The sequence below is a fragment of the Podarcis liolepis genome (assembly GCF_965112155.1).
Source record: "Podarcis liolepis genome assembly, chromosome: 11".
Lineage (NCBI taxonomy): Eukaryota > Metazoa > Chordata > Lepidosauria > Squamata > Lacertidae > Podarcis > Podarcis liolepis.
Genome location: NC_139565.1, coordinates 58,808,379 through 58,823,218, shown reverse-complemented (window position 1 = coordinate 58,823,218; position 14,840 = coordinate 58,808,379). Strand labels below are relative to the sequence as shown.

The window sequence follows — 14,840 nt, the reverse complement described above, 5'->3', positions numbered from 1 at the left end:
GTCTACCCTGTCCCTACCCATGGATAAGTGAAACTACATATTAACAGGGATGGAGGGATGGGTGTAGGGCAGAACATGATATAGGGAGGCTGTTTTCAGCAGCCATCAAAACAGTCTGCTCTCTAACATGCAGTTAGGCTTCTGTTGTTCAAATGAATTGGTCTGGCTGGCTGGAACTATGCCTTCAGAATTGTTCGTTCTTCAAAGTCATATTTCCTCCTCTCTCTTGAGGCAACATAACTTTGGAAACATTCTAGAGGGGGATGAAGGGGGTGGGAGAGAATAGAAAAGAAAAGGAGACCAAACTATAACTCCACACAAATCCTTTGCCACCTCAGCCCTTGGTAATCTATCTCCATAAACTCAGCTGGCAACAATTGGAGATAGAGGCAGTCTTTCACCAAAATCCACCTGCAGGGGCCAAAAATGAAGGAAAATTGTTTCTGTCTGGAGCAGATGAGAACTGGGAAGCAGTTGAGGGACAGTAAGGAGAAATAGGCTGTGTTTTTCCACAGTAGGGGTGAGGAAATTTACTGAGCCCAGATGTTAGCACTGCAGGGCCTCATAAAACAGCTTGTCCTGAGTTTTCTGTGGCTTACAGGGGTGACTCTTGAAACTGGAGAACTAATTTTGAAGAAAAACAGTTTGCCCATCATTTGGACTGTTAAATCTAAAACTTTGCAATAGTAATCATGATGATGACGACTTAGTACAATTGGAATTTGGCTGTCCCAGGGCTAATTCGTATGGTGCTCAATTAGCATAACTGAATCCAGAAGTTCCAGCTTATGAGGGTGATTGAGGAGGCCGATGACACGCATGTGACGTCCTGACATCACGTGCGATATCATGATGTCACATGTGTGACCTCCTGACGTTGGGAGGAGCCAGAGGTGGAGCCAAACCCAGTGGGCGCATTTGCATTTCAGAACTTACATATTCAGGGATTCCCCTACTGCCTCCTTTACACTCCATCACCACCCTGACTCTGTAAATCATCATCATCACCATCAAGCACTCACTATTGTTGTGCAAGTCATCCTAGAGAAGGCTCTCTCTGTAACCAGCCTCCTCCTCTCAATATACCACCTTTTGTGAGCGTTGTGACATCCTCTCAACCAATTGCAGTTCTTTATTTTCTCTCCCCACCAATCCCAGAGGGGGGGTGTGTGTGTGTGTGCGTGTGTGTATTCTGGAGGAATCTTGATGTGTTTTTAAACAAATGGATGCATGAGTTTGTAACCGAGTTGGATTTTTTTTTCTTTTTTGCATCAATTTTCACAAAGGAAGATTAAACAAAACACAGCAAATTGAACAAATTAAGGCAAATTACACATAACTGAACTGAAAAGAGATGCATTGATTTGAATCGGATTAAACATCACCATCAAGGCTCTCAAAGGAAGGATATACAAATTTGAATATCAAAGGAGTGAATGTTTGAATTTTATTAGTGGGCTGATTAAAAATATCTTTGTGCTTCAGCTGTGGGACGGGGATTTTCATGTAACAAAGATTTGTTGCTGATGCTCCAAAAGCTTTACTTCCAGTATTCTCTCTCATTAGGAAGGCACAATATAGGTTTAGTTACAACCTTCTACCAGCCTGCTGAGAGAACATATTCTGTGGTTGCTTTGCACAATCAGGTGACATGCATATGCAAGTGTTAAATCTATACTTGCTCTTTCTGACCTCCATTCATTCCATTTTGGAACAGAACCCACATGCCTGTCACATGCTCAGACAGCAGAAACGCTCTATTCAAACATCCAATCCAATGTGGTGTGGAGACTGGGGCATGTCACAATGTCCCCATGCATGCCAGCCCCATCTCTGCACTCACAAACTATGTTCATGGCAGCCAGGATCTGATGAATTTGTTAGGATATTCCGTTCCACCTTAAGTACAGGCATGATTGTTGTGTGTCACATGCCTGTTTACGGGAACTTCTGTTTGTGTATAGCTTTTGCTTTTGCTGCTTGCTTTGGACATGATGGGGAGAAGACGTGTTTTCCTTTTGTCCTGAGGTATGCTGAATAAACTGCTTGTAAATATGCTCAACACAGCCTCTCCCTGCCACTTCTGTTGGTGCGTTATCTCTGCTGAGTTGTGTGCTCCAGTTTCTGAAGGCTTCTGAAGCTCGGGTCGCAGTTTCATGCTGATCCAAGGACTGGAGATCGCCCGGCACGCTAGCCAGTGGGCTGGGGCCAGCTGGGGACCTGCCAATTGCCCCCATTTCCTTGGCTGCATCCCAACAGAATTATAGTTCCATAGAGTTGGAAAGGATACCATCCGATCCTCTGCTGAATGCAGAATCTTCAGGATGCAACTAGAGCTGTACATGCCTCTCCTGATCCAGTTCAGGGTCTGATCCAGCTCTTTGGAGTGGCCCCAATCCAACCCAGGACAATCTGTTGTTGAGACAACCCAGATCCATGGCCTGACCTTATTTGGGATCTCTGTGCGGTGTTTAAGTAAGGTTTTAAATTCTAGCTAAACAGGTGGTTGGGAGCAGGTGGTTCAGGCAGGCAGCCTGCATCCCCTTCTCTCACCTCTCCTTGTTGCCAGGCCAGCAAGATCACATCTTAACCACAAATTTCTTCAGAAGGTTTAAGCAAGCTGCTATCTCTCGGTAACCTGCAGTTTAAAAAAAAGATGTTGTACTTTACAGTGTTTTTGAGAGAATGATTGAGATAAAGTTATGAAAGTTGTTTTGATAAGACTGTAATCCTTTCCACATTGCTCTCTTAAGATGGGGTGTGCAACAAGGTGCTCACCAAATGTTGGTGGACTACAATGTCCATCGTGAGTCCCATCAAGGCTGACTTGAGTCCCATCAGAGGAAAAGGTGGAGTATAGATAAACATACCATCATCCCTGTCCATTGGCAAAGCATGCTGGCTGGGGTTTATGGAAATTGATCCAAAAACCTCTGGAGAACATTCTGTTGACCGCCCCTCTTCTTAAGCCCCAGGTCTCATTTCTTTTGCTGATCTTAAATTTGCACTGTTCTGAAAAGGTCTCTGAGATGGAACGATTCACACTGGACGTTTGAATATTGTCTACACCAACTTCATTTATTAAACAAAGGAACTACTAGACATCCTCTCTTCCCCAGAGAGAACTTCACTGACCAAAGGTTGCAAAGCATAAAATAAAATATGGAGGGAGGATGCTGGCATTCATTGCCCGATATTTCAATGACTAATTTATAGGGAATGCACATGCCATGATGTTGAGAGATGACCTCAGCAATTACTGTCCTTCCTGCCATCTGCACACTCCACTAGAAAACGTTAGATACCTTGTCCATCAAGTAAAATAAACAGCTCCTCTCATGAAGAGACCTAAAGAATACCCTATAAATCATAGCTGTCAGAAATGCTGGTAACACGGCTGAAGACAGAAATCAATCCAAAACTCATTAGTTTGTCTGACAAGTCTTTAATCTCATATTGTTTAATGCCAACCTGGACAACTTTGGTGGAAGGGACCCATGCAAAACAGCGGCTGGGTTTCCCATTACAGAATGTATGGCAATGATTACAACTTAATCTTGTTTCTCAAACCTTCTCCCTTTTCATTCTTCCTTGTTCAGTAGGTCTTGGGAGAAGGTATTGACTCCTACCCAGTTTACCCTCTGGCTCATGGAATCGATACGTCATTGTTACTGCATTCGATAGTTTTGCAGGGCTCTGCTTCTGCCATTTTTCAACACTCTCCTGCAGTTGTATTAAGCTAAGCAGGACAAACAGTGCAGATTAGATCATCTCTTGTATTGTTTGGCGAGGTGGCTAATAAAAAGAAAACGGGTTATTGGTCTTTGTCAGATGGGGAGTGAAATGTTAGAAAGCCGCAGGCGCAGGATCACACTACATATCCCCCAAGTGCACATTTCAGAAGAGCAGTTATTGTCAAGGGACCCTGATTCAACTGCATTAGAAAGAAAGAAAGAAAAAGAAAGAATCTGAAACCATGGGACTATCGTAGAGTTCTCAGAATAAATTATAGAACATATTGCAAAAATCAACTTTGTTTGAAAATATTATCCTTGGAAATTTAGCATTGAATGAGTTGCTTTGATTAAAAAAATGACACAGTTACATGCCGGAGACAGGTGGGTTCTGTCAGGAGCTCGTCCTACTCTCAAGTAGGATCCTGGCAGAGACACATGCCCGACTGGCATGTTCGCTCCCTCCTGGTCTTTCATTCAGGAGCTTCTAAAGCTTTCTTCAGCCCGAACATCACAGCGACCGATGCCAACCGACACCGGCACACTTAAGGACCCGCAGAGTCTTCGCAGCTTGCGTAACAGACCCCAGCAACTCAGCATTTTGGCTAATCTACTTTATTTACATATAAACACATATGGAGCACTGCAACGTGGCCCCCTCTCTCTCTAGCATCAGACAGCAAAGAGAAAAAGAACAAAGGACAATAGTCCCACTTCATGGAACACAGTAACACAAACATCCTGTCTCCATCACTTCCCACTCTGTGGAGTCAAAACATACACCGTCATGTCATAGACAATAATCCCATGACTGCAATCATGGAGCAGGAATTCTAACAGGCTCAACACTCAGCTACACTGTCAGTAACTGACTCTGAATACCAGTTACTCGGATGCACAAATGGACAGAGCACAGTAGCACTTACATCCAGCTAGCAAGTATCTGATTGGCCACATGTGAGAGCATGAAGCTGGATTAGAGGTGCCATTGGTCAGATCCAGAAGGCTCTTCTTTTGTTCTCATGTTCTAATTCTCACCCTCCTCGAGAATTACTCCTTATTTATAAAATGGCAGACCATATATTTCCCCTGACCATCCATTCAAATGCATCCAGCCGTCCTTTGTGCTGGCATGCTGTTTTTGAGGTTGTACTGTTCTGGGCTGACATCCTCGTGTATCTGTTCAGTGCTGTCAGTCACAGTGCATCATGGGTTATGTGGTTTCCCGGTGCTACATACACTGTGACTCCATGTGCATGTGGAATAAAATGGCATCGGTGAAAGGACTGTTGCACCTGATTTTACTGCAGACTATAATTCAGGATTCTAGACAAATCACACTAGCTAATTATAAATGACATACAATGCCATATCTAGGCTGTGTGTGTGTGCGTGTGTGTGTTTTGAAACTCAAAATAAAAAAATTCCTTCCAGTAGCACCTTAAAGACCAACTAAGTTAGTTCTTGGTATGAGCTTTGGTGTGCATGCACACTTCTTCAGATACACTGAAACAGAAGTTGCCAGACCCTTCTATATAGTGAGAAGGTGGGGAGGGGTATTACTCAGAAGGGTGGTGGGAATGGGTGATTGGCAGATAGCTGAGATGAGCCTGTTGACGACTCTTAACGACTGTAATAGGTCTTACAGGAAAAGGCAAGGGGTGAGAAGGTGTAGAAATAGACTGAAATAGAAATAGACTGGAAAGAGAAGCTGCTGAATTGCAACTCATTACCAAACTTAAAACCATGGAGAGACCTGGTCTGAACAAAGACATTGGATTCCTATCTCATTATACATGACTAAGCCATTTTTCACCTACCTTCTCACCCCTTGCCTTTTCCTGTAAGACCTATTGCAGTCGTTAAGAGTCGTCAACAGGCTCATCTCAGCTATCTGCCAATCTCCCATTCCCACCACCCTTCTGAGTAATACCCCTCCCCACCTTCTCACTATATAGAAGGATCTGGCAACTTCTGTTTCAGTGTATCTGAAGAAGTGTGCATGCACACGAAAGCTCATACCAAGAACTAACTTAGTTGGTCTTTAAGGTGCTACTGGAAGGAATTTTTTTATTTTGACTATGGCAGACCAACATGGCTACCTATCTGTAATTGAAACTCAAAGTTATTGGGGAATTCTCTCCATTCTTGACCTGGTGACAAATGCATTGGTTAATCTTGTTTGAATTAATGTAGTGCACTGTCGGCACCTTTGAAAAATGTTTAGAAACTTCAACAGATCAAGAGTGTCCTAAATGAAGCTGGATATTAGGGACACGTGGCAGTTACACTGGCTTTTAAGCTCAGTGTAACAAAGAATCATAGAGTTGGAAGCGACCTGAAGTGCCATCTAACCCAACCCTCTGCAATACAGGAATCTTGACTAAAGCATCCATGACAGATGAACACCCTGTTAATATTCTGAAGCCTGTGAACACTTTCTGAAGTCCTCTCGCATACTACTAGGACCAGTCTCTTCACCTCTGAACTTCTTCAATGATGCACAACTTAGGAGAGTAGTGCAGCTTTTCCTAGGCAATGATCGAGAGTGCGCAGTCAGGACGACGGTCAGGAACAAAGCTGATGACTAGTAACTTGATTTTGTAGTTTATTATATATGGCAGTAAACTCACAAACTATATACAAGTTACTATATACAGACACAAACTTCAACACTCTCCAAGCACTCCAAAAAACTCCTAACTAGCCAAACAATGTCATAGGTCATGCTGCCTATAGGTGAGACCTCAGCCATTCACCAAGCTGTTACTAGGTGCCCTTATCTCCAGGCAAATTTCTCCCATGCTCTGTCTCCCTAGCCTGTAGACAAAACACTAATTGCTCACTTGCCAAGCTGCACGTAGACTATGAACCCTAACACACCCAACCTCTGCTTAAAAACCACCAAGGAAGGAGAGCCCCCAACCTCCTGATGAAGACTGTTCCAGTGTCATAAAGTTCTTCCTGGGGTTTAGTTAGAATCCCCTTTCTTGTAACTTGAAACCACGGGTTCAAGTCCTACCCTCCAGAGCAGGAGAAAACAAGCTTGCTCCATCTTCTATGTGCTTGTGATAAGTTTTCAAGCCCTCAGTGGTTACCTGAACATCCTCCCCCCCCCCCCGCCCAGTATGAATGGGTAGTACAGAATCTTCCCATCCCCCATCAAAATTTGTGAATCTATTTAGCAAGGCTAAGGAGAGGGCCTTCTCACACCTGGGCATTACAGCTCCCCATCTAGAGAGAGGCTCGTCTTGGTTCCATTTCATTCCATCAGCTAAAGTCTTCTCTATAGTATATAGCAAATGTTGAGGAACCAAGCTTTCCCCCTTGAGGGCTGTTTTGTTTCATGAGACACCTTGCAGGGGCCACTGCATAACTGATGTCCTTGCTTTGTGATGGTGGTCTCTCAATCCTGCATGTCAGTGTTGAAGGAGAAGGGGCAGCTTATGAATTTTTGACTTGAGGAATGGAATAGAAGAGCAGTTATTGAGTAAGTCCATAGACCATAGCAGAAGACTTGAGGAATGTGCGTTGCCATCGCCTCGCTTCATTGCTTAAAAATGATTCATGCTGTTATTGGGCAATAATTATATTGTGCTTTCTAGTGTGGATTCAGTAAAAATAAATGCTGCATGGATGAATTAGAACCTACAACTGCAGGCAAAGAAACATATTGATTCACAATTATCTCTTACTTCAATCTCTGTCCTTTGAAAAAATTGTTTGCATTTCTAGTTAAAAAAAGAAGGTGGTTCATTTAATTGTTTAAAAATGCTGTTCTGTATTTTGAACAGGGTCGTAATAACTGTATCAGCTATCATTGCCCAAGGGAGGAAATTAGCAGCGCAGACCTTCCACCTCTCTCTTGAAAGGAAAAATAATAATACAGTAATGACAGTGCATCTGTTACAGATTCAATAGAAATGTTAGGGAACTATGATCCACTCTGGACTTCCTGGGTGCCAAATATATTTCTATAAAGGCATGGCCAGCAAAGCATTCTTTTGTAGAAATAGTGGGAATTTGGGAGTTGTAGAGACATGCCAGAGCTGGGCTGCAAAGAAAATGAAAATGGATGGGAGAATACCCCAAAATCCGAGGGCATCTAGCGTCTGTACACATATCCTAAGTTTAGCTGAGCAATGGGAGAAGGAATAAAAACAGGAATTGCCTGTACAATTTGTATCTTTATAAATATCCCCTGGGTGGGGAACAGCTTTCAGCTCAAAGGCCACATTCCCTCAAATACAACCTCTGCGTGTCAGTGGAGGGTGGAGTCAGGGTGAAAAGCCGGCAGGTAGTCAGCAGGTAGAAAACAGTAAATTATGCTGAGCAAGTTGGTGTTAACTTTTTATTAGCAAAAACAGGATCTGCACAGGAGTGTCATGCCTAATGGGTATAGCAACTCATCTCCAGCAGGTCCTGCTGAGACTGAAGGTCCCTGCTTCCCCACAGCCACCTAAGTCTCTTCCTCCCCAGGGTTTCCCCCAAGCAACCCTGAGACGGCACCTGCATGATGCTAATTTTTCCTCTGCCCTCTTCATGCCGCTCCTGGTCCTGGAAGACCAGCGGGGGGGGGGGGGAGCTTGTCACAGCAGGATGGGGAGACACACATGCCTCTTCCTCAGCCAGGCTCATCTCTGGCTCCTGGCCTCTCTCCTCTTCTGCTTCCACTTCCACTTCTCTAGACTCTCTGCCACAGACTCTCCCTGCTCACTAAGCCTTGTTACCTCTTCAGTTTCTGACACCTCCTCCTCCCAGTCTTCTCCCTCTTTCCCCTCTGACCAGTCATTATCATCCCTTGGAGGATAAAGCTGTGGGTGCCTTACAACCTGTCTTGCATCCTCATAATTACTCTGCTGTCCTCAAGCCTGGTTGGGGTAGTAATGGGATAAACATTTTAAAAAAGTATATATTCAGAGAGATTCAGAGTAAAATGCTGGTGAATTTTCCTGGTGAATTTTTTCTTCAAAAGAATGCAAACTGATATCGAAATACGGAGCACTGAACTGAAGAGTGAGAAAATGAGAGAGACAAAAATTGACAGGTTTGCTCATCCCAAGGCAGAGGACATTATCCCATTGCTAATATGGATGTAAAATTCATTTGTTGGTTCAACTGGATTCTGGCCATTGGAGGGACCATCTTATTTTTTTTCCTAGAGAGCAAAAGGAATGTCTTGAGCCAGCTGTGTCCAGTTTGATCCAAGTCCCATCGAATAAACTTTTGGAAAACACACTGAAAATAACTTTTCCTTTTCCTTGCACATTTTAAATTGCCACCAGCCTCATGTGCATTCCCTTTCAGTTCCAAAAACATTGATTTCTTTCCCTCTTTTTTAAAGCCGAACATGACATCCACCTGTTTATTGTTAACTACAACAAAGCCACAGGTATGAATCATGAATGATCTCGGTTAGCTTGTCTGTAATAGAGGATTAGCCTGGCTGTAAAACCTTCTAGGCAGAAATTGTATAAATTATTCTTTTCCAAATACTCGGCTGTATATCTGGAAGCTGTTAGCTCATGAATCTTACAACATGAACATGAGATTGGGTTATGATTAGGCATAGCTCAGAATTGCTATGGATTTTTGCAGCTTGCACAATAGCAAGCTTATGCTGCCCCAGCTGTTACAGGTCACAGAGATGGTTTCAGAGACAGCATTGCCTAGTGGGCAGACTGTTGTGTTTGGATTGGTTTAGAACTGCTGGTGAGTTCTGCAAAACTGGATCTTTTGGTCCCTTGAAATGTGTAGTTTCAAGCTCAGGTCTCATGACTCTAATGCATTCATTTGGGGGAGAGGACAGCGGTACTTCCTTGGTGAGAGAAGTTGAGTCCAACCCTACTCCGGGGGCTAGGACCTGTACCAGTGGATTCAACTTCCAAGAAAGGAGATTCCAACTAAACATCAGGAAGAACTTTGCGACTTTAAGAGCTGTCTGACAGCGGAATGGACTCCTTTGGAAGTTGGTGGACTCTCCTTCATTGAAGGTCTTTAAGCAGAGGTTGGCTAGCCATCTGTCGTGATCTAGATGAGATTTCTGCAATACAGGGGGTTGGACTAGAATCAACCTTTCTCAACCTGTCGGTCCCCAGATGTTGTTGAACTACAACTCCCATCCCCCCTAGCTAGCAAGGCCAGAACTCAGGGATGATGGGAGCTGTAGTCCAACAACATCTGTACAATTTGTATCTTTATAAATATCCCCTGGGTGGGGAACAGCTTTCAGCTCAAAGGCCACATTCCCTCAAATACAACCTCTGCATGTCAGTGGAGGGTGGAGTCAGGTTGAAAAGCCGGCAGGTAGTCAGGGATGATGGGAGTTGTAGTCCAACAACATCTGGGGACCCACAGGTTGAGAACCACTGGACTAGATGAATCGTGTGGTACCTTCCAACTCTATAATTCTATGAGCCTATGACACTTCCTCCAGCTCCTATCCTTGGTCTGCTGATTGGCCAGCCAACTCCCCTGTCATTGTGAGAACATCACTCTCAGAAGGCAGGATGGCCTTGGTGACCTCTTCCTCCTCCCCTTTTGGGATAACTGGCAATAGCAAGGCAGGGCCCCTGTCCAAGTCATGCTTGGGCTGTCCCTCCATCCCAGATTGCCAACTCTGCCCCATCATTCTTGGCATCATGGGGCCCATGACATCATGCTGGGCAGTCCCAATACATTTTGGCACCTGAGGTAACCCACAAAATACATAACCAAAAAAATAAATAAAAGAACAAGCCAACACAACACAACACATTTTAAAGGGGCATTGGATGTCAATCAGCCAAAGGCCTGGCTAAAGAGAAATGTTTTTGCCTGGTGCCCAAAAGGTGTATAAAATAGATTGAAATGAAAATACCAAATTCTCCTATGAAGAGGAGACTATTGTGGAGTTGTTGATGAGATCTCTGGATTATATCTCATTTCATTCCTGTGTCCAAACCAGTTTAGAAATGAAGAATTCCTTGTTGGGTTGGCATGTTTTATTACTACATATTGTCTTGCTGGTTTTGTTAATAACATAGGCTATTTCTTATATTGTTCATGACTCCCACTGCTTTTCTCTGTATTTTTTATCTCCATGGTGAGAGCACTCTGTCCTCTGCATTGAAAACGAGAGTGGTGAAAGTGTTTAAATTTAGGCTGGAAGTGCCAATAAGAACGTCTGTGCTGTGTGTCTAACTCTTGTCATTTGCTATCTCTCTGATTGCAAGAGAGCGGCATTTTTGGGTGGGTGAAATTTCCACATCTGCTAGGTCTTTAGGCACCAGGTGGCACTGTTAAGTAGCTCAAAGTAAGGGAAACAGCCGGCACCTTGTCTATATGCAGGACCATCTTTGCAGACTATTGGTGACTCTTCACGAAACGTGTGAGGAAATCACACATTTATGCCTCTTATTTTCTCGGCGTTCCTTCCTCTGCCGTTGATATGACAAATGTTAAGTCATCCTCTCTGCCAAGCAAAAATGAAAGCAGAAGGGTGTATTGCTATTGCTTTGGCCCTGCTCTTTCAACCATCCTGTTACATAGAATCATAGAGTTGGAAGGGACCCCGAGGGTCATCTAGTCCAACCCCCTGCAATGCAAGAATCTCAGCTAAAGCATCCATGGCAGATGGCCATCCAATCTCTGCTTAGAAACTTCCAAGAAAGGAGAGCCCACAACCTCCCGAGGGAGACTGTTCCAATATTTCAAATAAATTCCTTCCTACCTCTATTCCAGAATACTTCACTAAATAACTGAATGTCAATAATAATAATAATAATAATAATAATAATAATAATAATAATAATAATTTATACCCCGCCCATCTGGCTGGGTTTCCTCAGCCACTCTGGGTGGCTTCTAACAGAACACTAAAATACAATAACCTATTAAACATTAAAAGCTTCCCTAAACAGGGCTGCCTTCACATGTCTTCTAAAAGTTTGGTAGTTGTTTTTCTCTTTGATATCTGGTGGGAGGGCGTTCCACAGGGAGGTACCACTACCGATAAGGCCCTCTGCCTGGTTCCCTGTAACTTGGCTTCTCGCAGCGAGGGAACCGCCAGAAGGCCCTCGGCACTGGACCTTAGTGTCCGAGCAGAACGATGGAGGTGGAGATGCTCCTTCAGGTATACTGGACCGAGGCTGTATCCTCTCTTTCCAAGGATGCTTTGCTAACACACCAAAGAAGAGCTGAGACCAAGGGCAGATTTATTGCCATGTGAGTGGTGCTCACTTGCTGGGCACTGGCCTGATGGGGCAGAAGAAAAAGAGGAGTTTGGATTTGATATCCCGCCTTTCACTCCCCTTCAGGAGTCTCAAAGCGGCTAACAATCTCCTTTCCCTTCCTCCCCCACAACAAACACTCTGTGAGGTGAGTGGGGCTGAGAGACCCAGCAGCTGCATGTGGAGGAGCGGAGACGCGAACCCGGTTACCCAGACTATGTGACTACCGCTCTTAACCACTACACCATACTGGCACCATCTTAAAGCCCGATAAGCAAGGCACTGGACTTTGGGAAGGAATCATGAGGCTCTGACAGGGTCCTAGAGTTCTTCCTTCTCCTTTCCAAGCCTAGTTAGTACTTTCCCAGCTGCAGGAAGGAGGTAGGAGGACAAAAGGACCCTGCCAGAGTCCTCCCTCCTCCTTCCCAAAGCCAAGTGCCTCATTTGGGCAAGGGATGAGGGGGCACCAAATGTTGGCCTTGCACAGGGTGCCATAGTACCCATGTCCGCCACTGCTAAGATGATAACTATTTGGTAAACAGGTTGCATTTTTTTAATGTAACAAATGTTTCCTGCTTGGCAGGGGGTTGGACTCGATGGCCCTTGTGGTCTCTTCCAACTCTATGATTCTATGATTCTATGAAATAGGAGGATCTGTCTCACCATTTCCCTGCATGGACAGAGAGTGTACCATTGAACTCAGCCCACATCCCCAGGGGGCTGCACATTGATTGACAGGAATGAAACTGATCTCACCTTTGCACTTGTGGCAACTCATGACGCTGATTGAAAATGTTTTTGCACCATCCATCAACTCAAAGGAAAGTCTCAAAACTGTGAACGTGGAAAAGGCAGAACTGCAACACCACCAAAAACCTAGCATATTCCCCATTCTGTTGCCACAGAGCCGTTAAATGTGCTCCCCTGATATTCTCTACTCGCATACAGCTTCCAGTCATCTCCAAGAGCAGCCCAACCCAGAGAGCAGCAATCCGTGAAACTACAAAGGGATGTAAACCTGTTGAGTGATTCTGGGCTATACACAAAGAGCTGCATCAGATGTAAATTATGTGAGTTCGGGAACCTGTGGTCCTCCTTACTTTGCTGGACTCTTATTCCTATCAGCCCCAGTCATGGAGGCCAATGATCAGGGTGTCGGAACTTGCGTTCAGCCTAGCTGCTCCTCCAGTCGAGTCCTCCGACGGTGATTAACGACCTGAGCCTTTGATGACGCTCCAGGCATGTTCTCTCATTATGCAGAGTGTCCAAGCAGCAGAAGAGGACAAAAAATATGAGCTACATTGCTAAGAGTTTTATTTCTAACTACGCAGACAGAAAAGAAATATACATCCTCTCTCTGTGAAAGCAGAGAGGCAATTGGATACAAAGAAACATGAAACCAGTAATATCAACATCTGTCTCCCATGAGACTTCCAACAGTCTGGAATCTCTGGAATGTAAACAGAGTCTTGTGACTCCAAGCACTGCACAGTGGCACAAACAGAAACCTAACACAGGGATGATGGAAGCTATAGTCACATCAACACATGGTATCCTGCATCCTGTTCTCACAATGGCCAGCCAGATGCCTATGGGAATCGTACAAGCAGGATTCAAACACAAAGCCCTCTTCCCTCTTGTAGTTCCCAGCAACTGGTATTCGGAAGCATTGCATAGTCATCCTGGCTAGTAGCCATTGGTAGGCATCTCTTTCATGAATTTGTCTAATCCTCTTTTAAAGCCATCTAGGTTAATGGTCATCACTGCCTCCTGGGGCGATGAGTTCCATAGTTGGAACTCACTGTTGAGCTGTTTGAAGAAGTTCTTCATTTTGAGTGACCAGGCACGACAGCCCCAGCCCCCAGGGATCACAAGGAAGGAATAAAGCAGCGAGCCAAGAGGAAGCCCTCTGGCTCGCGCCACTGTTTAAATTGTTCCTGGCCATGCCCCCCAGCTGCTGGATTGCTGGCTGGCGCTGATGTGGCTGGGATCCCCTGGGCAACGGGGGACGTTGTCCCCTGCCCCTGGAAGTGAGGTGATGGACACCGCAACTCATCTCCACAGGTAAGTGGAGTGGATTAAAGACTCTGACAATGTTGTGAAATTAAAATTAGGCCACAAATTTATTTAAATTTCTGAATGTAGGAAGACCTTGGCTTAGGCCTTGGGCGTGTATTCCTCCTAGCCCCCCAGCTGGGGGTACTGGGGCACATCAGGGTAAATGGGATATGGGGGTGCTCTGAGAGACCCATATATATAACCCCTTTAAGAGGAGGACCCTGGAATCGCCACCACAGGGGGGTGAGTCACCACTTCAAACCTACTCCCCCATTATAGGGAAGAAAAGACTAAAGGATTCCACCCAAGGCCATAACCGCCAAAGTTGTGATAAATTGCTACGGGGAAGATAAAACCTACTAATGCAGGAAAATTTCTTCCCGGTCCTTCAGCAGCAACCAGCCATAGACCGTAGCAGCGCCTGCCCGCTAAACAGGAAGAAAAAGTTAACCTGCAACCAAGAAAACATTAAACAACGGGAAGGTAGGGAGGGTGAATCTCCAGAGCTGACTGCCTGGTTTGTCAGCTCCACCCCCTATTTATACTGGGGCTGGCCCCACCTCCCAGCAAGAAACTTGATTACTGAGGCTTGGCTTGTAACTCTGAATAATAACACAGAGAAGCAAGCCAGCCCCCTATTTCTATTAAGTTCCCTGGGAACTGTAGCCCCATGTGCAATCCCACAAAGGGCACCCACCTATAAAATGTGAGTGCTCGTTAGCTGTCCAACATCACCTGGAGGGGGTTTATTAGGTTAGGAAAAGCTGTGTGCTGAGACCAGGGGTAACCTGAGCAATGTGGTCCAGGTCCGGTCCTGAATCCATGGTTTCTGCGAGAA

The 14,840-nt window shown here is 44.8% G+C and overlaps 1 long non-coding RNA gene across 1 annotated transcript; it reads right to left on the bottom strand.

Annotated features, from left to right (window-relative positions):
* Positions 1-3,479: 3,479 nt before the first annotated feature.
* LOC310689091 lies at positions 3,480-13,454 on the bottom strand. Its single transcript, XR_014517303.1, has 3 exons — positions 13,045-13,454; positions 11,049-11,187; positions 3,480-3,739 (listed from the first exon to the last, which is right to left on the bottom strand). It is a non-coding gene; the product is annotated as an uncharacterized lncRNA (long non-coding RNA).
* Positions 13,455-14,840: the final 1,386 nt, after the last annotated feature.